At 40.1% G+C, this 26324-nt stretch overlaps 1 protein-coding gene across 1 annotated transcript in view; it reads left to right on the top strand.

Annotated features, from left to right (window-relative positions):
- DAB1 (DAB adaptor protein 1) overlaps nucleotides 1-26324 on the top strand; it is a 591361-nt gene that overhangs the window by 155462 nt on the left and 409575 nt on the right. The gene's annotated exons all lie outside the window — the stretch shown is intronic.

Raw genomic sequence — 26324 nt, 5'->3', positions numbered from 1 at the left:
TGAATGAAAACAAACCTAAGGCGAATGGCCTTCCTGGAGATTACGTTGGGCGGAGGAGAGGAGCATTCTGCAGGCAATCCCAGTACATGGCGATAAGGCAAGATTGGCAGTACGTGTGCTCCAAGAAGTTAATATAGTCGAAGATCAAAGACAGCTATTTTGAGAAAGTGATTTTTAAACTGAAACTGGAAGGAGAGGTGGGAGTTAGAAGGATTCCAGGCATTGGGATGGGGGAGAGTGAGAGAGAAGCAGTAAAAAAAACAGGGAGGTGGCATTTTCTAGACAGAGAGGACAACAGTAAAAAGGGGGTTCAGAGGTGAAGGAGGGCATGGCAAGTGACACTGCGCAAGCTGCTAAACTTCTCGAGGGCTCAAGTTTCCTCATCTTTGAAATGAGGAAATGAAAAGTAAATAAAATAAAATGGGCAAAATGGCAAAACCCATGTAACAGTGTTGTAAGGATTAACTGGATGATGCCTGGAAATCATTGACAGGTACTTCTTGATAAGTCCACATGGACAATAAGCTAGTATTTATTCATTGATTGAAGAACTGAGAAAAATTCGAGATCAGTGTGGCTGGGCTGCCTGTAGTTTTCTCCCAATCTTGTATGCCAGACTTCCTTTACAGCTAGAGTATAGCCTGTGTTGTACATCTGAAGCTCTCCAATGTATAGATGTAGCAAACATTTGTTGTTTATATGTCTGTATCTGACTCAAAATTATCATTCTTTGCAGACAAGTGCTATGTCTTATTTATTTCTGTATCCACACACATAATGTAGTGCCTGGCACAAAGTAGTTTCTCAATAAATGTTTCATGGATGAATGAATAAATAGAAGAAGATAGAAGTAATAGAGTAGAGTAGAATAGAATCCTATTAGATCTTGGTGCTAAGCAAAATGCTATAGGAAATTCAAAGAGTAGCTCTTGAATTTAGTCTCTAAGATACTTTTTAAGGGCTGTTAGAACACTGCTGCCTCAGGAAGACATGAATAGACATTTTTCCAAAGGAGACATCCAGACAGCCAATGGACATTTGAAAAGATATTCAGCATCACATCATCAGGGAAATGCAAATCAAAACCACAATGAAATATCATTTCACACCAGTCAGAATGGTTAAAATCAACAACACAAGAAACAACACATATTGGTGAAGATGTGGAGAAAGGGGGGACCTCTTGCACTGCTGGTGGGAATGCAAACTGGTGCAACCACTGTGGAAAACAGTATGGAGATTCCTCAAAAAGTAAAAAATAAAACTACTCTATAATCTAGCAATTGCACAAATGGTTATTTACCCAAAGAATATAAAAATACTAATTCAGATAAGATAGGGCATGTTCAGGATGGTATGGCCATAGACCAAAAATACTAATTCAAAGGGATATGTGCACCCTGATGTCTATAGCAGCATTATCTACAATAGCCAAATTATGGAAACAACCATATACATACATATATATGTATATATAGTATATAACATATATGAATATGTTCATATGTAATATATAATATAATATATGTGTGTGTGTGTGTATATATATATATATATATAATATTACCCAACCCTAAAAAAGAATGAAATCTTGCCATTTGCAATAACATGGGTAGAACTAGAGAGCATTATGCTAAGTGAGATATGTCGGTCTCACTCACATGTAGAATGTAAGAAACCAAACAAATGAGCATAGGGAGAAAAAGAGAGAGGCAAACCAAGAAACACACTTTTAACTATAGAGAACAAGCTGATGGTGACCAGAAGGGAGGTGAGTGGGGGATGGGTGAAACAGGTGATGGGGATTAAGGAGGGCATTTGTGATGAGCTTGGGGTGATGTTGGAAGGGTTGAATCACTATGTGGTACACCGGAAACTAATATTAGATTGTATGTAAACTACACTGGAATTTAAATTAAAACTTAAAAAAAAAAAAAAACCTGCTCCCCCAGGCTGCCAGATGTTTGGAACAGCAGAAGAATAAAAAGCTCACTCACCCTAGCAACCTTCCCTCCTGCCTCAGAGCATGAATTTTAGGCATTGCATTTCTTCCCCATGCCTCCCTTGAGAGAAAACTGTGCAGCTAAACTCTATTGTTTGACAGTAAATATCCAAGACCCCTCCCAAATACAAATCCTTATTATTATTTCAAGAATTATATGTACTTATTTTTTACAATATGGATATTTTTGAAGATACTTAAAATATGCCCAAACATAGCTGTAACCTTGGCACCTTTGCGCATTATTATAAACTATATGTTGTCCCACATACAATCCACTGTCATTAACTCTGTGCTAAAGATGGGAAGACTGAGGCTCATCGCAGCCAGGGGAGCTATCCGGTGTAGCACAGTCAGTAAATGGTGCAACTGGTACTCAGGCCCAACTATGTCCTGGGTATGCAAGGCCAAGATGGGATGTTACCTCTTCATGATAGATTATGAAGCCCACGCTACCTTTGGACTTGTTAGAGATATCCATTTTAGTTTTATATTCCCTCTAACCTAGCTTTAATGGTTCTCCCTCACTTTTCCATTTATCTGGACCGCACTCTCATTTGGAGGTTCTCTTTAAGTTCTTCATCCTCCAGCAGCCTTCTTGAATCTGTCAAGTCAACTGATTATAGTTCCCCTCAGTCTCTGTTGTTAGGGCCTCCAGCTTTGCATCTCTGGCTTAGGACTTTCAAATACTACATTACATACATAGCTATTTTTTTAGTTACATGCTAGGCCATTAGCTTAATAATAAAACCACCAAATATTAGACCCGGGAGTCCCCTTTGTCTGAATTCAGATCTTATCTCCATCACTCCTGGGCTGTGTGTCTATCTACATGTTCTCTGACTTCTCTGTGCTTCAGCTCCTCATTTAAAAATGGGAACCAATACTACCCTCTCATAGGGGGCAGTAAGTTAATACACATAAAGCATCTGGGAGTTTAGAGTCGCTGCTAACTATTTTCTTAGGCCAACATTTAAAGACCTAGAATCCTATCTTCATATAAAGCTGAACTGAGGAAGGAAGGTACTGACATTTTGTTATGTCCATCTCATTTGTGGGCACCCCTCACTCCACCAGAATCCCTGGAACTCCACAGATCACCCAGCCTAAAGAGATGAAGTAACTTGTCTAATCACACATGGCCAGTAGTTGGCAAGGAGATATGGCCTTGGGCCCATGTTCTTCTCACTTGCACTAGACATGACCATGTCTGACTGTCCGCTATCTTTATGTATTCCTTCCTCCGCCCCCCAGCCCAAAGCTTTACATGGCTTTATTCATCCACTGAGGATATAAATAAGTTTAGACCAGTCCCAGCATTTATGGAACTCATACTTTGGCAGGAGGGGAGGGGGAGAGAAACATAACATAATTATAGAAGAGAATTAATTTAATGATAAAGGTATGCAGACAGAACACAGATGAGGAATAATTAATCCAATGTTGAGCAGAATGTGAAGGATGAGTAAGAGGCAGATTGAGCTGTTGTGGGGTTGGGGGCATTCCTGGCAGAGGGCACTGCTGGGACAAACCCACAAGGGCAGGGAAGAGCATGACATCTGTGAAAAACTGCCATTTCCTTTTCCTGCTAGAGTGTGGAACCCAAATCAGGAAGAGGGGGAGAAGCCAGGGAGAGAAAGTCAGGGGTGGCATACTGGGGGATCGTTGGTGAAAGGAGTCCCGGGCGCCATGTTGGAACACCTGGGGATTGATGTTGGTTTCCAGAACTACATACTTTAAAGTTGAAAGGGTTGTGTTGGCAGAAAAAAAGAAAAAAGACCTGTGGTTTTGAAAAAGTGTTAAAATCGAGCAATATGAAACATATGTTGGTATCTTCTGAAGTGATGGAAAAGGGAAAATTCTCTCCAACATTAGGCCAGCACAGAAGTGCTGAGAGTCAACAAAATAAAGACAATGACCAATAGCTCTGTGTGTTGTTGTAGTACAGATCCTCTTTGATAAATGGAGTTTCAGCCATGAGGAGAGTTACCAAATACTGTTCCAAGCGATCTTAGTTAGCAACGCTTGTGTTCCACTTCTAACTAAGAACAAGTTTTTCAGATCAGATAAGATGAAAATCGTGTAGAGCTTGATAAAAGACATTTAGTGAATGTGCCAGATTCTGACCAGAGATGGGCACTGACAGCTGGAGATACACCCTCCCTGTGGCCTGCAGGACCTTCCCAGCGAGGCAGGGGGCTGGCTGGGCATGGAAGGGGGAGAGGCAGAAAGGACCAACTCGGCTGAGACAAGGAGTCCTGGCAGCTAAAGTCTATTTATTAGTGTCTCTGCTCCTCCCCTGCTGTTATATTAATATAACGAATTGTTCACAGGTGCGTCAAATGAGGTTTAGACGATCGCTGGGAGCTTTGTTACCCAAACAGGACAAATTAGGGAGAGCAGATGCGTCAGGCAAACTACAGCCCCTTAGCAGAAGTACAAAGTTTGAATTAATGAAGGTCGGTGTTCACATTTGGCCTTCGTAGCTTTCACGGCACTGGGATTCAGCCCCCTGCTCAGCTCATGCTTGCCAAGAAGAACTCTCTATCTTCACTTCTGTGGGGATAAGACAGATGGGGTGAGTGTCCCAAGGAAATTGTCTTCTCCTTCCAAATAATAATGAGAATAAGAAAAACTGTTGGCCACATGTACTGGGCCTTACTGTAAGGGTGAGCAGGTTTTTTCGCTCAACACGAAGGTTCTAGAACAAAGGAGTGAACGTGCGCTGGCATCATACTATGTAGTGCTCCCCACATCAGGTGCCCTATGTGGGCTGCACACCCTGGAGGAAGGAGCACCTTTTTCTAACTGCCCCAAAGATACAGTCCGCTGAAGGACTGGTGCACTTGAGCCTTTGTGCAGTTTTTCAGAGGGAGTGATTTTTTCCCCCTAACCCTCAGCGTGGCACATGAGCTAGTGGTAGCCCCCCCAAATATTATCTATAAGCCCAACAACCACCCTGTATGGTGCACATAGTCTTAGGATCCCCATTTTACAGATTAGAAAACTGAGTGCCAGAAAGATGAAGCAACACGGTGAGAGTTCTAGGTGGCAGAGCAAGCATTTGATCCAAAGCAAGTTCCCATTCCTCTGCTGCCTTAAGCCAAAATAAACACACTTTCTTTTTCTTCATCTCTCGCTCCAGAGAGAGGGATGAGAAAGGAAAAGGAATGCTTCAGCACAGCAGCATGAGAGGGACTCGGTAATCAAGAGAGCTAAGTTTGATGTTCAATATGAAGCTCACTTTGAGTCCTCTGAATTTCTGTTTCTTCCTGTAAAATGAGAATTGCCCTAGACGGCTGATCTCCAGGGTTTCTTCTAGTTTAATGTCCAAGAAGTCCAATGGCCTTTTCTTTCGTTCATTTTTTTTCCCTGTAGGAGAGTATTAAGACTACATAAACTCCATGCATCCTGGAGGGTGATCTGAGAATACATACCAAAGCCATAAAAAGAATCATGTGCATAATTTTGTACAACGATTACAATTCTGGAGAATATCCCAAGGAAATTATAAAAAAGAAGAGCTCTGAGTACAAAGCCGTGGCATTGGCTCATTGTGACAAACAGCCAAGACCTAAATGACCCACAACAGGAGAACGGTTTTATAAATTTTAGGGTGTACATGTGATGGGGTGATTGACCATAATAACATACCAACTGTGATACCTCTCCAGGTAGAAACATGCATATGTCTTTAAGAAATAAAGCTGAGCAAAAAATAGAGAATTTAAAATTGTACATAAACTATATTTCAGGCATGAAAAATGTTTACAGATTGATTGAAAGAGAATACAATATAAAATCATTTATTTTGGTAATGGGTTTAGGAGTACTTTACAAAAGTTAATTTTATAATATTTAAGTCTCACTATCACATTGGGCAGTTAAAGGTACTTCAAAACTTTTTGACTTCTGTATTTCTCTTGGGATTTTAAAATCGATACTCATTACATACAATTTGGAAATTCAAAAGAGTAAAAAGAAATGGAAAAACATTCAAACTGCACTCATGAGAGGAAACCTTTTTTTTTTTTTTAAGATTTATTTATGCATCTTAGAAAGAGAGAGAACACAAGCTGGGGAGGAGCAGAGGGAGAGGAAGAGAAGCCTAAGGAGATGCCCCACTGAGTGCGCAGCCTGATGTGGGTCTCGATCTCACGGCCCAGAGTTCATGGCCTGACCCAAAACCAAGTCAGACACTTCACCAGCTGAGCTACCCAGACATCCCGCAGGAAACCTATTATAAGAGTTTGGTCTTTTTCTAGTTTTTTTTTTTAAACATTGACTTTGGTTTTCCTTTGCATAGGTAGATCATTCCATCTCTATAAATCTGACTCATGTTTTGCTTTTAATATTATTTAACTTTATTTTGTATTTTCTCATGTTACTAAAAAAGGTTTATAAACACATAATACATCATTTGGTCCCCCCGTTATTTCTAACTCTTGTTAGATATCTAGATTATTTCCAATATTTTGCTTAATAATCCTGAAATGGTCTTTATAGTTTATAAATCATTGTCCAAATTTTAGATTATTTGCTTATGATAGAATCCCAGAATGGGAAAATAAGGAACTCTTGTTTTATTCTTTTATTTAAAAAAAAAAAAAGATTTTATTTATTTGTTTGACAGACAGAGATCACAAGTAGGCAGAGAGGCAGGCAGAGAGAGGAGGAAGCAGGTTCCCTTCTGAGCAGAGAGCCCAATGCGGAGCTCGATCCCAGGACCCTGGGATCATGACCTGAGCCGAAGGCAGAGGCTTTAACCCACTGAGCCACCCAGGTGCCACAGAGCTCTTCTTTTAAACCAAAACTTCTCATTCCTGGACCTTATATTCCATGTATTTTGAAGTCAATAAGGATTGGTAATTCATCTTCAAGGATTTTTTTAAAAGATTTTATTATTTATTTGAGAGAGAGAGAGGTCAGAAGGAGAAGCAGACTCCCTGCCGAGCAGGGAGCCCAACGTGGGACTTGATTCTAGGACTCCAGGATCACGACCTGAGCCGAAGGCAGTTGCTTAACCAACTGAGACACCCAGGCACCCAAGGATTTTTTTTTTTTTAATCGAGGTACACAGTGGCATATTATTTGAGCTCTTATACATCTTCCTTTTGCCTATGCATGTGAAGATAGCACAGCATAAAAATCTTGGGTTGCAACTTTTTATTCTGAGAACTCTGTGGGCTTTCCTTCATTGTCCTCTGACTTGAAGTATGAAAGAGAAGGCTGAGGCTAATCTGCAGGTGGTCATCTTGAAGGAAATTGGAGTTTTCTGCTTGGTCAAGGAATGCTTTTGAGTTTTAAATTTAAAATTTAAAATTATATTCTGTATCATTTGATCTAGCAATTTAAGTTTGTCAATCTGCCTCATAGGGATAAACAGAAATGTGGTTGTTTATAGTAAAGTTTCTAATAGAGAACTTTTTTTATGTTTCTAATACAAATTCTAATATTTATGTCTGTTATTATGAACATTTAAACTGATTTAAGTGACCAACAAGAAAGCATTAGTTAAATAACTTAAGATATGATGGGCTACTCTAAAAATAGTTTATAACACTTAAGGATGCTAGGAAATATTTGTGATACATTGTTAATTTAAAAAGAAAGCTACAAAAATATGTATCGTCTGAATACATATGTGCTACATATAAATGTATGTAAATAGACTTCTATATGAAATACCTCCCTGGAAGAAGAATGCACACACATACACACACAAACACCAAAATATTTACCACAATTTATTAGTGAAACAGCGCAAACCACCATTCTTTCCAGGTTCTACATAGGTGTGATTCTGCCTATAATACAGCAAGCTTTTCTAATTTATGGGCTCAAATTGGTTGTCCTTTTGCTTTTTGTTTTACTCTCAGGAAAGTTTTCCTCAGTTATATCTTTGATTTTTTCTGTTTCAATTGTTCTACTTTGCTCCTCAGACCATCCTGTAAGATTGGAATTTTCTTTACTGTCTTCCATCTCTACTATCTTTTAATTATTTTGATCTGGTTTTGTCGCTCTTCTCCTCTGAGAGTTTTCCAGATCTGTCTTCTTCAACATAAATCCCATTTTCTCCCAATGTCTTTCTATTCTTCACTACTTCTGCAAAAGCTTTAATTTTGTTAATGTTTTTAGTCTACTCCCATTCTTCTTTCTTGTGGCATTTGGTTCTGGTTTCCTGGAGATCACACCAATTTGCATGCATTGAGTGATGCCAAATAGATTCCTGAAATTATTTCTCCTGGAGTTTCTGCAGTAGATAATTTTCAGAAGTCTCATGAATACACAATTCCCTTTTCCTTATTCTATAGCATTTTTTTTTTTTTTACAGTCCCCATGGTGGTTTTGTTGTTTACCATCTACTCACCCTTTAACAGAAGAGATATATTGCAGACCTACTGTTTGCCAACAAATGTGGTGTGTGGATTGCCCTTGACCCCAATTTCTGTCCACCGACATGCTGGTCAGATTTCTTTAACAGATCTACGGCAGATGGCAGCTTGATTCTTAGAGTTCTTACCACAATTCTTGTGTCTACCACACATTTGTTTCATGCTGAACTGAAACAGGCTCTTTCCTCTTTGCCCTCCTCTCAAAGATCCCTGATGCTCTGATCAAAGTATACATGACAACCGTGTTCAGGATTCACTGCTACAGGATTCCTTGTGTCCTTCACTATCTTCTTTAGCAATTCATAGCTTTACTTGTGGAAGTCACGCCTCCTCAGATTCACTGCACTACCATTAACATGATCGTCCTGATTTCTTTTTGTTTGTTTGTTTGTTTGCCTTTTAAATTCTGGCAATTCCAGTTTAGAGTGGTTATAAAAAACAACAACAACAACAAAAAGAATGCTAATATGGGAAAGTTAGGAAGAGCACTCTGGGTTCTACTTTTCTCTTTCAAAAGTGGAACCCACTTAGGAAAATGATGTCTGCCCTGTTTTCAAGTTGAAACAGATCTTACTTTTAGAATAGAGATAGCTGAAAAGAGCTAAATCACATCCTTTTTAGGATCAGATGATACAATTGGAACACTGCATTTTCAAACCATTCAATGCTTGTCGTGAATGAGCAATGCTCGAATAACGTGTCACTATCTTGTCAGTGGTTATTGATGGGCTTTTATGAGTTTTTGGATTTTCTGTCTTAATTTGGAAGGTTGAGAGAAGATTTCTCCAACTACTTTTTTAATAGTATTTTTAAACCAGAGGCTTCTGATTTTTAAATTTATATAATAACTTTGTTTTAATATTAAGCACATGAGAAAATGTATTGTGGAGTTTTTATTTTAATTTTATGATTTGAGTCTAATACAGCATCCGTTTCTGGTGGTCAGATATCTCAAAGCCACTAACGTCTGTAATCTTTCAAATTATAACTGATTTGATTTCTGTGTCAATCTTGAACTCTGCTAATAGTGAGAGAGGCTGTATTTTTTTTTCAGTAAAGCTTAGTAATTTATTCATGCAAACTGAGTAGTTATTAGCAGACTTGACTGCCTTATATGAGAAACTGTTAAAGAAACTATATGTTTTTCTTAGGAAAGAAAAAAACTAAGAAACCTTTGAGAGCTTTCACATCTTTTAGTATTTGAAATGCTACAGTGCATAAGAGAACAGCTTACTTTTATAATACTAGGGAACAGAACTAATGAAAGTAGGTAGATATTATAGGGAAACAAGTTTTACTATTAGGTTTTAAGTTCCTCAAGGCCCTGTTTGCTTTTGTTTATTATATCCACAGCATCAAAAATAATGCCTTGACCACAGTAGGTGCTCAATAAATATTTATTGAGTAAATGCTGTTAATCATTCCAAAGACATTTTTTTGCTAACAACTTCAGGCAAAGAATAGAACATCACTTGACAGTGATGCTTTATAAGGAATTTCTAACTGGAGAGGACAGAGGTACCAAATCAACCTAAGCTTTCTTCCAGCTCTGTTAGAAGCTGCATGTTAGAATAGAGGGTATTTTCTCTTAATGCCATAATTTACAGGACTGTGAATGGAGCAAGATAGTGGAGCAAAGTCCAAAGCCCACTCTCTCTCTCTCTCTCTTTTTTTTTTTTTTTTTAAGATTCCATTCATTTATTTGACAGAGAGAGAGAGATCACAAGTAGGCGGAGAGGCAGGCAGAGAGAGAGAGAGAGAGAGGGAAGCAGACTCCCCGCTGAGCAGAGAGCCTGATGCGGGGCTTGGTCCCAGGACCCTGGGATCATGACCTGAGCCGAAAGCAGAGGCTTTAACCCACTGAGCCACCCACGCACCCCCAAAGCCCACTCTTTAATCCTAGCTTACTTAGCTGCTGTGTCACCTTGGGCCAATTACATTTCTGCGCTGGAGAAATCATGTCCCCTGCAGTAGTTTCGGTCTTTGTTATATTGCCTTGAAGACGAACACTGGTCCGCTAGGTGGTTTGCACCTACAGATGTCCTTCTTTAATCCGTTCCACACTGGGGTTTGAAGGACCTTTGTAAAGCCTACTCTTGCCATACCATTCGTCTCTTTGAAACTCTTCCCCATTGCCTAAAGTTAAAGTCCAGACTGTCATGTAATGACGAAGAGACAGGGGTCTAGAATCAGATTCTGTACATTTTGTTGCTGTTAATTCCCAGCTATGTGGCTTTGGATAGCCACGTGTGCCTCAGTTTCCTTATCTATAAATTTGGAATTATAAATATTACAACCTCAGGCTTATGGAAATTAAATTATATATACACACTAGATAAGAAGATAGGTAAGTAGGTAGACAGACAGGCAACCAGACAGACAGAAGCATCTGATATATATACATAGTAGAATTTGGCTGTTCCATGAACTCATCCATTTCTTCCTATCCAATCTTATCACTGGTACCCCCTAAAACTGCTTGTAGTTTCTTGCACATAACAAACAATTGTCCTTTTCCTGGAACATGCTTTTCCCTTGACCTGAAATCTCCTTGAGTCTTCCTCTGGATTATGATCCCCTTTCATCTTTCAATACCCAGCTCTGCATCTCTCCTTCTTCCCTAATTGTCCTCCCCCCTCCTAGACAATGCTGTCCTCTCTCTCCCTTGTATCAATTAATGTTCTTTTCACATATCTTTATTAAAGCACTTGCAATAGAATATTAACATAATTTGATTATATTCTGCCTCTTCTACCAAACTGACCTCTTTGAAGAAAGAGAATTTTTTATTTATTCGTTTAAGAATTCCCAGTGTTCAACTTCATTCTTAGTGCATGATAGGCATACAGTAAAGGTTTGTTAAATGAGTGAAAGAATCAATAGACAGATGCCTGGGGGGCTCAGTCAGTTAAGTACCTGACTTTTGATCTCAGGATCATGAGTTCAAACCCTACCTTGGGGAAAAAAAAAAAAAAAGAAAAGAATTAAAAATTAAAAATTAAGAAAAATGAACAGAATATCATATACTGGAATCTCTAGCTATAGAAGTGAATTTTCCTCCCACTTACATACCTATCTATCATCCTCAGCACGTTATCCTGTAGGTTCATGAGAGTTATCTCATTCCCCTTATAATTGTACCTACCAAGACAGTTGGAAATTAGTCCTGTGGCTATAAAATGGGGAAGTACAGGAGCCACATTTACTATCAGTCTAAGGGTCTAGAAAATAACAGTCAAGACTGGGCATGGTGAGCCTGGCCCACAAGCATCTTACAAGAAGTTTCCAAAAAGCTTTGTAACTGGTTCGTAGGTGTTCTCTCTTGTGGGCTGCAAGAGACTCCTTCTGTTCAAATCTGGGAGGAGCTGCTTTAGCACCGATTCAAGAACTAGTAGAGTTAAAAAAGATGTTCTCTTCCAAAAGACACCACTTCCTAAACTAACCAGTAAGATTGTGTTTTTCTTCTTTGGTGTGTTTGGAGAAATAAGTCATGTCTGCCATAGGCAGCCATAACTGTTTTTTATGAGATAAGCTAAAAATACATACAATAGCACATAATGCACTTACATCTTAGGTTGTAATTAATGCAAATTATGCAAGATTCATATACAATGTGATTAGACTTCTCTAGCACATAATTTATGGTTGAATTAACAAAGAAGCTGATTAAATGAGAAAATTGATTTCTGTCGCTTGACTTTTTTTTTTTTTTTGGTTATGTTTTTTGTAAGAAAAGGTCCGAAGACTTGAAGAAATTAGATTATAAAGTTGGAGTTCACGGTATTCATTCCACTCTCTGACCTTCTTCCAGAGCAGCAAGGCTACCAAGCTCCACGATACTTTCTGATAATATACCACAGGGCAAGTTTCAGTAAAACAACATGAGGCTCTTGTAACTCCAAAATACAAACATGTGGATGATTCACTGATGAAACAGAATAGATTTCTTTTCATGGCTTACTGGCCAGGAGCATTTCCTTTAGTTCTATTTGAAAGTATTGTAGCAATTTTTCTCAGATACAAATACAAAAATTTTGTATATGGTTGACCTTTCTCCTTGCTTCTAATTCCAGGGATGGAACTGAATATGAACTCTGGAATGAGCAATAATTGGAAACCTTTCCCATTTCTTAGAAGAAGACCCCCTGTAAACTAATGATCAATATTCATAGATAGAACTTTCATCTCCTAGACAACAAGACTCTTGATGGCCCAGGCCTCTGTCTTCTTAGCTTCTCTCCCTTCTCTCTAAGTCCTTCTCAGGCAACAGGTCCCAAATTCTACCAGTTTACTTGTACTTCTACAATGTTTGTTTCCTTCCACTCTTCCTCCATCTCTTCCTTTCTTCCTTGGTTCCTTCCATCCTTCCTTCTATCCTTCTTCCCTCCCGCACCCCCCCCCATGTTTATTGAATGCCTACTCTGGGCCAGGCCTTGAAAACACACTGATGCATGCAACAGACAAGATATTGGTGTCTGGTATTTAACCCACTGAGCCTAGGTGGCTCAGTGGGTTAAAGCCTCTGCCTTCAGCTCAGGTCATGATCTCAGGGTCCTGGGATCAAGCCCCACATTGGGCTCTCTGCTCAGCAGGGAGCCTGCTTCCTCCTCTCTCTCTCTGCCTGCTTGTGATCTTTTTTTAAAATCTTTTAAAAAAAAAAGATATTGTTGTCTATTTATAAGTACATTTTGTACTTTCTTCAGAAGAGCACTGAAATGGTAACAATGTACCCAATAAAGCCTGGAACATAGGATATTAAGAGCCTAAGAGCAGAAGGAAGACTGGCTAGATATGGTGGGTACACAGATTTAGCCTTTCTTGCCTTTGTAAGAGCTGTACGGGTCTGATGTGCTCACGAACATGAGCAAGCAAAGGCCAGGAAGGGCATGCCTGCTAGGCTCACAGAGGAAGATGGCATTATTATTATTATTATTATCCAGTTGGAGCTGAATACCTAGCTCCAACACTTACAAGCTGTGTGACTCGATGCTGGTTGCTTAACTTGTTTAGTTTCCTCATCCCTACAAAACGGCAGTAGTGCCTACCTTGCAGGGCTGTTGAGAAGATGCTGGGAAATTAGGAACGTGCTTGGCCCAGCATAAAGGCCTGGGAAATGTTCAGCCCTGACCCACTTTCTCTCTCTTCTTTCTGCAAGTTGACGGCATCTTTCCAGACCAGAAACACTTCTTCGGATTTCTTCTATTGGAAGTAATGCTTGCACTGGTTCCTCAGCTGTCAGCTTGATATTATGGCCAGGAGTAACTGAATTAAGGGCTTCCTGGGAATAGCATTTCAAAACCAAACACTCAGAACACTCTTTCTTGAAATAGTCCCTGCATTCTGTTTGTTAAACATGGATTATTCTAGCACTTGATAGTCTGGTTCAATTACAGATTTAAAGCCTTCACATCTAAGATAGTGATGTCTTTAGGATGCAAGGGTTTGGGGTGAGGGAGGAGAACTGTGACCTCAATGAAGTGTCCATGTCCTTGGAGCAATCATGCTGCATTAGAGGGAGTAGAGGTTTTTGAGCCAGATAGACCAGAATTTGAAATCTTATTTCTCCACAAGAACTGGGGCATTGTGTTGCAAACATTATTTCATTCCCTGAGTTAACTGTAGGAATCGAGGGATGCCTGGGTGGCTCAGCCAGTTAAGCATCTGTCTTTGGCTTGGATCATGATCCCAGGGCCTGGGATCAAGTCCCACATCGGGCTCCCTGCTCAGCAGGGAGTCTGCTTCTCCCTCTGACCGTCTGCCAGTTGCTCTCCCTACTTGTGCTCTCTCTGTCTCTCTGATTAATAAATGCATAAAATCTTAAAAAAAAAACAATAAGGATTGGACTGATGGATGGGAGAATCCTGGAGAGTAGATAGTAGCTTTTCCTCTTTCTTGTTTGGGATGCTTAAATTGGGCGGTTGAGCCTCTTCTCCCTTCCTCTGCAAGGTCCTGGCATGATACAGTCTCCATTCACAAAACCTTCATATTCTCAGATGTTCCACAACACTGTCAGGTGAGTAATTAAAAAGTGTGACTCTTTGCATTTTTATAAGCTAGAACAAACTCTATAAATCAAAGGCTCTAGTGCTAGAATTTTAGCACTATCAATAGATGAGGGAAGAATGTTGGCTAAGCCAAGATCCTCCTGGTATTCCCTGAAGCCCCCACCAAGGCAGTCTTCTTTCTTCTCATAAGGATATGGTTCAGAGCCCAGACTCTGGGGTTTAAATGCTGGGGATGTTACTTACTCACTGCATAGAATGAGTTAGTTGATTTCTCTGAGCCATAAATGCATCATCTATGAAATGGAAAGTATAGTGAGAAGTGCTTTATAGGGCTGTTGTCATGATCGAATGAGTTATTATATTTAAAATATGTAGGGGCACCTGGGTGGCTCAGTCAGTTAAGCATCTGACCCTTGATTTCAGACCAGGTCATGATCTCAAGGTCATGAAAGGGAGCCCCACATTGGACTCTGCACTGAGCATGGAGCCTGCTTAAGATTCTCTCTCCCCCTCTCCCTCTGCCCCTCCTCCCAATCTATCTTCCTCTGTCTGAAATAAATAAAATAAAATCATATTTAGAACAGTGCTTGATGAATAGTATTATTGTTACCCATAAGCAATGTGATATGACAGAAGTAGCATAGGACCTAAACCCAAAGTGTGGATTCAAATCGGAAACCTTTACTTACAAGCTGTCCGACCATTACTGAAATACTGAAATTCTCTGAGTCTCTGGTTCCTTAGATGAGAAATGTGAATAATAATTGATGCCTAATCAGGGTGCCTAGGTGGCTCAGTTGTTTAAAGAGCTGCCTTCAGCTCAGGTCGTGATCCTGGAGTCCCAGGATCAAGTCCCGCATCGGGCTCCTTGCTCAGCAGGGAGTCTGTTTCTCCCTCTGATGATTCTCCCCATGTTCTTCTCTCTCTCCCATTCTCTTTCTCTCAAATAAATAAATAAAATATTTTAAAGACTAATTGCTGCCTCAGCTACTGGAAAGAGTTATATCCTGGTATACAGAGCTGCTTGTTGGTGCCACCTTGGCCAATAGACGTTACTGTCAGAGGGTCCAAGTCTATACCAATGCCTATAAGATCAAAGTAGTAATATACAAAGTTGCTTTAAAACAAAAGAATCACAGGGTGCCTAATGGCCCTATCCATTAAGCGTCTGACTCTTCGTTTCGGGGTTGTGGAATGGAGCCCCACTCTTGGCTTCACACTCAGCAGGAGTCTGCTTGAGATTTTCTCGCTCTGCCCCCCCCCCTTTCTCAAATAAAATCTTTAAAGCAAAAGAATCACCCTCCTACACCAGAACAAAGCTGAAATGACACCTTACTAAGCTAAGGGTGGGGATCAGTCACAGAAAGACATGAAGAGAGACTAGAGGATAAGATCCATGGTGCCCATCGAAGGATTTTCCAGGAAGGGAAATCCCAGGGCCTGGCTCAAGGGCCACCAGCCAACCCCGTTACCCCAGTGCTGCCTCTGTCCCTAGGGCGGAGATGGAGGGTTCAAATTGTTTTCATCACTTACCACCTGGTTGGCTGATGGCAAGTTAGTTCATGTCTCTGAGCTTCAGCTTTCTCATCTTGAAAATCAAACAACCTTCTGATAATGTCACTGTCCCAGAACGAAGTGCCCTGCTCATGTCCCTGTAACAGTTATCACCCACGGGTAGTTCTGTTTCCCACCGTAAAATCTTCAGCGTGAATTCAAAGTGCTTCCTCAGCCTCTTGTGAGGTTTGTTACTGTGAGTCAGTACTCCCAAGCTGACTCACTTCTCGGGTATGACAAATTTATTTTACGACTCAAAGTCTCAGGGTCAAATGTTAGTTTAGGATGTAAAATGTAACCAACATAAATGCTACTTCATGAGGCCTATAGGCAGCCCTCCACTTTCTCTTTGGATGATGACACAGAAGAAGGTACTATCTACAGGTGCCTCTGAGAGTCGCATGCTATAATGAATGGGAAAAGGGCTTTGTAAACTATCAAGCACTTCATACATATAAAGTGGGACACGGTTTTGAAAGAAAGGATATTGCTAGGGCTTCCACTTCAGGATGGAAAATAGCGTGAATATTCTATATACGATAAATGCCAAAGTCAAGGGACAGCTTAGGGAGAATTCCCATTGACAATTCCACCATTCTCCCCACCCTAAGAACTTGGCCAGAATGGGCGGGGGGGACATAGAAAGAGAAAGAGAGAAACCGTCATTTTTAATATCAAATCCTCCCTGCTGATTCTGTGAAGGCCTGGAAACAGCAGGTAACAATGTATAAGTGACTTTGAATTAAGACTGAACTCACTGTGTCCTTCGCTTCTCCCTCAAATGTGGAATGATTTTCTAAGAATTTAATTATCTAAGAACACAGCATCAAAGCTGTTAGACCCTTGTTAGTGTTAATTCAAACTTAATGTGCATGAGATTTAGAGATCTTGGATACTAGGAAAATGATTTCAATTTAAATAGCCCTCTTTGTCCTACACATCACAAAACATCTTTTAACATAGTTTTTTTTTTTTTTTTTTTTTTTAAATAGAATACTATAACCCAGGTCTCTCCCACTAAAAAAGAGTCTCACTGGGGAGAAATCAGATGTTCTGCAAATCAGCAGGATGCAATAGAAAGAATACATATGGGCTTTGGTGCCTTAGAAATGTAAGTTCAAATCTTAGAGGTTCACCTTTTTCTTTGTGTCTGTGGGCAGAAGCTTAACTTCTTTGAACCTCAGTAAATTAACCTCTCAGCAAGGACTGAGAGCAGACAAGAGGGCACGTGGGAGAGCCACCAAAATGGGGGGAAGGCAGAGGCATGTCTTGAAGCTGGTGGTCCTGGTGGAGTCTGGGGTCTAGAATTATCCGATCCATCCAAGGCAAGGAGGGGACTTGTAATGAATGTTGGCCCGAGGACACGGTGGGTCCATTGGATTTCATGACCCACAATTAAATCATGGCTAGTAGAAAATGAAACAATACCTCCTTACAAAAACATAACTGCTTAAAAAGCACTGTAGTACTTTAAGTGAATTATGGGTCTTGTATGTTAACTGTGGAACAATTGGGCAACAGAAATCAGCCAATCTTACTGGAATACGTTTATTTCAAAAGTGTGAGATAAGCCCCATGACACAATAATTCCTTTGAAAGACATAAAGGAATCATCCGTTATTATAAAACCGAAACTATGACTTCAGGTAAATTCAAGTTGATTGTTTTGAAGTTTGAGAGTAGAACTTTATTACTGGACCAACAAAGATGAATGTATGTATAATTACTTTTAAATTAGTGTCCCAGCTTACACTTGCTTCCTTCATCTTTTAGAGGTACTTTGAGGTTTCCAGAGCAGTGTAACAATTTTCCTGCCTTATTCACACCTTAAATGTGTATAGCCTATGATCAATATTACTTTCCCCCCAAATTTGTGAAGTGTTAGGACAGACTTTGTTATCCCCTTTTAATAAACAATAATTTAAATCTCAGAGAGATTAGGGCCCTTTTTTAGAGCCCGAAGCGAAGTGATTGAGCCCGAAGAAGAATCTGAACTTAGTATTCTTTTCATCAAATATATACTCAAAGGACTCACCATAAGCTAGATTATTTGGTAGGTAATTTCTCCCCCCTCATAACACCATGATTCCCCTAATTCAAAACCTATTGTACCTTCCTCTTTACCTCTTCTCCATCAAGAGCTTTATTCAAGAACTAATATCCAATGTCAGTCATTTCCACTTCGGTATGAATTCAAGCTAATGTGGCCTCCTCCTTTATTTGGTTGCCTTTCAGTCATTATCTTTAAGCTGAATAATCACAAACATGTTTCTCTTTTTTTTTTTAGGATTTTTAAAAATGTATGTATTTGACAGAGAGACAGAACACAAGCAGGGGGAGTGGCAGAGGGAGAAGGAGGCTCCCTGCCAAGCAGGAAGCCCAAAGTGGGGCTCGATCCCAGGACCCTGGGATCATGACCTGAACTGAAGGCAGACACTTAATGACTGAGCCACCCAGGTGCCCACAAACATGTCTCTCTTACTGAAAGAATTTCAGGAGCATAAGGAGCTTTAACAGTTTGTGTTTAGAGACCTCTACTAGAAGCCCCAAGTGAAACACTGCCTGAGATATATCCGTGAAACTGAATTATAAAATGTCCCTCACCACAGGATGGTAAACTTCCTCAAGGAAGGGACCACAGCTGTCCAGTTGACTTTTGTATTCCCAGTGCTTGGCTACAAAGCCGACATGTATTTAACACTAAATAATTCTAGAATCAATAAAATCAACCTAACAGATACAGCAAGTCATGTCAAATATATCACATTTTCATAAGCCGAGTTAAAAGAAAAAAAAGAGAGAGAGAGAGAGACACTAAATGACATATTTGAAAAGAATTTCACAGCCATCAGTCAGATTGAGAATCTCTTAAGGCACCTAAACAATCCACCCTCTGCCTGGGAACCGCTTATGCAATCAGGTCCCAAAGAAACTAAGATGGTAAAGAGGGGCCTGGGGACTCCAGCTGACATGGCGGCCGTAGGGATCCAGTAGAGTTTGTGCTTACTCATGACTTTGAATGTGATACCTGCGTGTTCTTATATTGCCACAGAAAAGTAGAATCCTGCCTTTGGATTCATGGTTGATCCCATTTCTTACATGAACACATTGCTCCTTTGAAATGCAGGGTTATGTTGATGTCAAATGAGGACTCGTTATAACCTGGTGGAGGGGGAGAGTTGCCCCTTCCCTCCTGAGCCCACCAAAGCCTCCAGACCCCACACCGGAAGGCAAAATGTTTATCTGAGACAAGAGGAGCTGCTATTGCTCGGGAGGAATCAAACTCCTAGTCAGAGGTTGAGAAAAATAAAAGTTCCTGTGTAAATGAGCCTTAAGGACAGAAGTGGGAAAATAAGGACATAAGCAAAATTTGGAACATAAAGTACGTGAAGCTTCAGATTTAGAATGGGGGACAATAACATTGTTTAGCTAATTCCTAATGAGTGTTTTCAATATTGTGTGTGTGTGTGTGTGTGTGGAGTTGGCTTGATAGCATGAAGGAATAAGACAGATCAACCTGTGTCCTGTATTAGTTTTTACTTTATGCGACTAAGACCTCAGAATAAATGGAAATACTCTGCTCCTTGAAGGTAAGGATGATATCTAATTTCTTAGACAGCAGTTCATTTTTGTTGTGTCTAATAGATGCTCAATAAATATCTATTGAATTAATTCATTCATCCAAGGAGACAAATCCAGTGATTATTTTTTTAATATAATCATACAACACTCAAACGTTATTAGCTACAGGTTGGGTTATTTTGAATCTAACTCTTCAAATTGCTGGAGGGTGTTTTTCATATAACTAGTTTATGGCCTCATGGAGAAGAGTAGATGTGTCACTTCTTAAACTGGTTTGCGTTTTCTGTGTTTTGTATTTTATTTTTTCAGAAGGAGAAAAGAAATGATAGCAAACCCTGATTTCAAGGCACACTTCTTAAGTAGATGCAGACAAGTATGAAATAACTAAACACTTACAGTGATTCACATTTTCACCCAGGTGCACCTGTGCACAATGACTGTGACACAGAGAGGGCTGTATTTACAAACTATTGGCCAATTCAGCACTTGTCGAGAGAATACATAATGGATTGGCACTGGGGTAACTCAGGAGACTGATAGCGAACCTTCAGACTGACATTTTTACAGAAGTAATAGGAAATACCCTGGAACCCTCTTTGGTGTATTTTTAGTGAAGTACAATATGAATTTTTTGTTGTTTTTGTTACTTATTCTCTTTCCCTGTTTTTTGCTTCCTAATTGGTGGTCTATCTCATTCCAGGAAAGTATTAAGGAAGCACATTGAGGTATACATGGATTTTGTTGCAATAGTTGCTCCATTCAGGGAATGTAGAACAAACTTCCAAAAATGTAGATTAGCTCTTATCACTTCTCCACTGACCCCTTCAATGACTCCACTGGCCACAGCCTAAAGGGGTTCTGTCGGTGGCCTCTGATGCATGGGGTCCTCTTGATAAGGGATGCTGCAGAGAACACAGGTGCTCACCATGAAGGTCTCGTACTCCAGATTAAAGACCCTGGATTTTCTCCTCCAGGCACTGGGGAGCTATCAGATGATTTCAAATAAGGGCATGGTATAATCAGACCTGGGCTTTACATTATGGAACCGTCGTATAGTATTTTTCTCTGGGAAGATGGTTCTTTATTGAACTCTCTGAAAAGAAAGCCCACAGAAGGAGTAAATCTCCCCCTCAAACCCAGTGAAATATACTGAGGCGGTGACAAACCGAGTCCAAGTGTGGTCACAAATAAAGTTATATCTCATCTGGGCAGTAACCGCAGGGTCACCCAGAGAGAGAGAAATCTTCACAAGGCTTTCTCCCTTTGGAACTTCTCTGAGAATCTTAACAGGGTGATCAGTATCACTGGAAAGGAATTAGTTGGAGAAAACCTCTGAGTAGTGAAGAATCTGGAGGGCTGAGTGGCTAAGGGATGAGATGACCTTTGTCATCCATCTAATGGACTCACAAAGTCTTTCTTTTGAAGCTGCTGATCACTTCCCCACTCTAAATACCTCTTTCTTGGAGGTGGGGAGGCATTTAAAGCACTCAGTCCTTACCTGTATTATAGAACTTAGGGCACTATTTTATTTCATTTATTAATTTTTTAAGTTTATTTATTCAAGTCGTTTCTACACCCAGTGTAGGGCTTGAACTCAAGACGCCAAGGTTAAGAGTCACATGCTTCACCAACTTTGCCCTAAGTGGGGCAAGACTTTTTTTTTTTTAAATTTTATTTATTTATTTGACAGACAGAGATCACAAGTAGGCAGAGAGGCAGGCAGAGAGAGAGGGGGAGGCAGGCTTCCCACCGAGCAGAGAGCAGAGAGCTCCATTCCAGGACGCTGAGATCATGACCCAAGCCGAAGGCAGAGGTTAGGGCAAGATTTTAAGAAACCACCTGTTTACTTATCTTTCTCTCCCATTGTTCTGTGAGTTACTTGGGAATGGAAGTAGCCTTTCATTTCCTTACCATCAGCGCCTAGCACAGCGCATCATTCACAGGGAAAAAAAATACTTGGGTTTTGTTTTTAGACAAATGAACATACTAATGATTAAAAATATGAACTTCATAAATCAGAACAGACATGGTCATTCAGAAAAATAGATTCCAGGGAAGATGTTGCAAGCTCCAGTCCCAAGGATACTTAAAGATGTAATGGTTAAAACTTACATAGGTGTGTGTAATTAAAAATTGATCTGCAGCTGGAACTTTGCTAAATGACCTTGGGGAGTCCTCCAACTATGACAGGAGTCTCCAAATTTAGTCACATAGAGTAAATCCGAAGGAAAGAACGCACCAGGTTCTCACAATCATTGTGCAGTTTTCCTGGCAGGTATAGACGGGTATTCATGGCATGTCTACAGGGAAGATAGAACAACTGGGGACAGAGTGACAAAAAAGAGCATGTGTTTGGGAATTAAATGATGTGGCATTAACAGTAATGGAATTAAAGCCTGAGTAGCTAGATTGTGAATGGGTGAGTGATATACAAAAAGGTCATGTCAGTTGCCCAAGATCATACAATTAAGTCAGTGAAATAAATCCAGCAATGCTGATTTCCAGAGCTCTATTGTGTGTTCCCACATAGAGGAAGAGGAAGGAAAGAAGGAGTCATTCAAGATACTCCTTTTGTATTGACAGAAACATATGTAGTCTTTTCTGTCATGCATACATAAAATATGAGAAAGCATTAAACTGTAATCATTAGAGACTCCTTGAGTGGAGTTATCCCTAAGTCAGAAATTAAGTGGGAAAAACCTTAGTACTCAAGTGCATTGGTTTACTCCATGCATTTTAATATATTTTGGGGTAAATTCTAAATGAAGAGATAATGCCTGATAAGCCACTTAAATATTTGAATGCCAATAATGAAATCATAATTAAATCAAGTAAAATGTAATAGTAAATGTCTACCTAATGTTGATATTCCCTCTTGGATTCCTTGGAATCTGAATGGATAAAAATTTTATCTTACAATTCTTGGGATTTAGTTCAACATTTATTTCATTATCAGTGCAACATTTATTTCATTAACTAGTTTAATGACAATGAATGCTGGAGTCTTTGACTAAAGACAGCAGCCACATAGCAAATGATTTTAATTAGAATAATGTAATTGTACTTAAGGAAGATACTCTAGTAGATGTTGGTATAGGAATTATATAAATAAATGCAATTTCCTTCAGCCTGAACCTGCTGTGTGACCTTGCATACGTCAGATAATCTTCCTCAATTCTATAGTTTTCATTTATAAAAGAGAGAACATTGCCTAGTTAAATCTTTGTTTCTCTTGCATATTTAAGCTTTAAAAATTTCATACGCCTGCACTTTTTATAAAATGAATTCAAATTACATGAAATTTAATAAATAATTTGAGCACCTAGTGTGCTCTGTTCACCGTGGAAAGATCTGGTATATAATGCTAGACACGTATAACTTTTGCTCTATGAAAACTCACTTGTTCATTCCGCATGTACTCACTGATCAGCCCTCGGCAATATATCCAATACAGAATTATCTGTGTCCTAGAAATACAGAAATATTAGTGCCATAGAGCTGCTGTAACAAGTTGCCACAAATTTGGTAACTTAGAACAACAGGTGTTCATGCTCTCGTAGTTCTGGAGCCCAAAGTCTAACATGGAGGTCTCCACACAGCTGGGCTCCCTGCGAGGTCTTTAGGGAGGAATCCGTTCCTTGCCTCTTCCAGTTTCTTCAGCCGTCAGCTGTTTCTCAGCTTATTGCCACATCACTCCCGTCTTTGCCCCTCTGGTCACATTGCCTCCTTTTCTCCATGTCTCCATTGTGTGTGTCTTAGAAGGAAGATTTTAATTTGATTTAGGACCCACCTGTATAATCCTCGATTATCTTTTTTTTTTTTTTAAGATTTATTAATTTACATATTAGGGAGAGAGAAAGAATGATCACAAGCAAGGGATGGGTGGAGAAAAGGAAAGAAGCAGACTTCCTGCGGAGCACCGGAAGCCCCAAGTGGGGCTCCATCTCACAATCCTGAGATCATGACCTGCACTGAAATTAAGAGCCACACACTTAACTGACTGAGCCACCCAGGCACCCTGTCCTGGATTCTCTTCTATCTCAACATCCTAACTTGAGATACAAAGACAACAAAGATTTTTTCCAAATAAGGTAACACTTATAGATCTGGGGACTACGTCATGGACATATATCTTGGGGAGCCACCATCCAACCCACTACAGTGACCAAACACAAGAACAACAAACAAAATCATCACTCTACCCTTATGGAGCTTATAGTCTGTGAGGGGAAATAGGCATTAAGCCGAAATATTATTATAAAATGTAATTATACTTTATATATTGTTATACATTAATAGTTTTATATTGTAATTAGGTCTGTGAAGGGAAATTACAGGTGCCTTGAAAGATTTTAGCCAAGGAAACTCATTACGGCTGGGAGTAAGGTCAGACCATTAAACAAGGGACAGTTAAGCTAGCACTGGTGAATATGTAGGAGCTGGGGCCTGGGCAGAAGCTGTTGGTGACAAGGGGAGATACCATTCTAAGCAGATAGAACATTACTCGGCCAGGCCTTTATATGGGGGGTGTGTAGAAGTGAATGAAGGCCACTGTTGCTGGGGTCTAATGAGCAGGGGCAGAGTGGAGTGAGTTGAGGCTAGGTCAGATTATGGAAGGATTTGAAAGTCGTTATGAAGACTTTTGGAAACTCAAGTACAATGAGGCATCATCGATATGTTTTAAGTAAGAATATCTGAATTATATTTTTAGAATGTTACTACAGCTAATACTTGTGTTTCAGGGAAGCAAGAGTAAAAACAGGGCAAAGGATGGTTCTAGGCCAGAGATGGATGCGGCTGGGTCCAGGATGATAGCAGGAGAGAGGATGGAAGTGAGTTACATGTTGGATGTGCATTGACAAGGTTGGGGAAAGGGCTGGCTACAGGACAATGAGGCGGAGGGAAGGTACGGTGATGGCTTTCAGTCTGCTGGGGGGACGGGCATTAAACAAATGCCCATAGGAGAGTGATTCTTTTTTTTTTTTTTTAAATATTTTATTTTATTTATTTGACAGAGAGAGATCACAAGTAGGCAGAGAGGCAGGCAGAGAGAGAGAGAGAGAGAGGAGGAAGCAGGCTCCCTGCTGAGCAGAGAGCCCGATGCGGGACTTGATCCCAGGACCCTGAGATCATGACCTGAGCCGAAGGCAGCGGCTTAACCCACTGAGCCACCCAGGCGCCCCAGGAGAGTGATTCTTAATGGGATTCAATAATGGAGATGAGACAAGTGACAGCACCTAGAACCAGCCTGGGATGCATGCCTGCCTGTCTTCCTTCCTTCCTTCTTTCCTTCTTTCCTTCCTTCTTCCCTTCCTTCCTCTGTCATCCCCTCTCCTATCTTTTTTCATAACTTCCAGTTAGATCGAAGTATAAGCATTCCTAATTATAAAGACTTTCCATCTCTTCATAAGGTGCTCTTTATATGCTTTTGATTGATGATTTTTCAATGGTGGAATTACAACCACATCAGCTGAATCACCCTTGAAATTAGTGCAGTGACAGGTGTCACATACATCTCTCTCTCTCTCTCTCTCTCCCTCTGCTGTTTATAAGGAGCTCAGCATCTACTCTAAGAGATTATAGTCCTTATGGGGAATCCCATAACACATGGTAGGGATCAGGATTTAAGTAGGCACCATATATAAAGGAAGCAGAAGAGAGAATGATGGGGGGAGGCTTCGTTTAAACTCGGTCCTACACATTGGGAAGGATTTCAGTACATGGGAATGGGGAAGAGTCCTCCTGGAGGGAGAAGCAGCCTGAGTGAGGGAATGGAGGCGAGCATGTAGGTGTGGTCAGGAAGAGACCCATCATCTTTGTGGTTTGATCAGGGATATATAGGAGTGCGCTGCTAGAAGAAGATTATAAAATGAATCTAGGTGAAACATAGAAAAATGAACTAATTTTATCTTTAACCCCTGAAGGAAATTTCTGAACTATGGGAAATTCCAGAGCCATGTTTGTTGAAGGGCGTTCCTCTCTTTCTCCCAGTCATCATGTCATTGTTGTCATAATCATCATTGCTAAATTTTACGAGTGTGTAGCCTTTGCCATTTCTCATTCATGACCTCGTTACATTGATGATGTGGTTTGGGCAGAAGTAACAGAAACTATAAAGAATGTTGGCTTAGATAATCAAAAGGATATGGCGGCTCCTGCTATTGTTAATGCAGTGCTGACTTTAGACAGTGACTCCATGATATGACAAGATGAGTTATTTTTGGTCTCTCTGCTTTGAGCTCTTTGGATCCAGCTTAATCATAAGACCCATTCCCTTTAGGAGCCTACACTGCTGTGTCCTGGTCTACAGGATGTTGTTTTGTCTCAGGTCACATGCTTTCATCCAGACCTGAGGCTGAAGACAGCTTCTGAGAAATCACACACTTCTCCAAACCGAAACTGGGCTTTCAGGAAGGGAGAAATGGTCGGGGTATGGGTGGTATGAGAGCCAAAGAAGGAACAAAAGAGTATTCTTTAGAGAAACATAAGTACTTTTACTGCCATTTTAGAGCTGAGGAATAGAGGTTCACAGTACTGTTGGTTGCACAAAGATGTACTAGTTCCCTTTCTGTAAGAGGATCATACATGTTGAGACAAAAAAAAAGTTACCTGTATATGGCAATTTGGAAGTGAAAGTATATTACTATCCCTTCTGAATAGAAAGGATAGACACGTATCATGGGTTGTATGACCCTGAACAAGTTACTTAACTTCTCTTTCTTTTACTTTTGTGTGTGTGTGTGTGTGTGTATATGAATGTATATATGTGTGAGTGTGTGCGTGTAT

This window comes from Neovison vison, chromosome 2, assembly GCF_020171115.1.
Source record: "Neovison vison isolate M4711 chromosome 2, ASM_NN_V1, whole genome shotgun sequence".
Classification (NCBI taxonomy): Eukaryota; Metazoa; Chordata; class Mammalia; order Carnivora; family Mustelidae; genus Neogale; species Neogale vison.
This window is presented reverse-complemented; position numbering and strand designations above follow the sequence as displayed.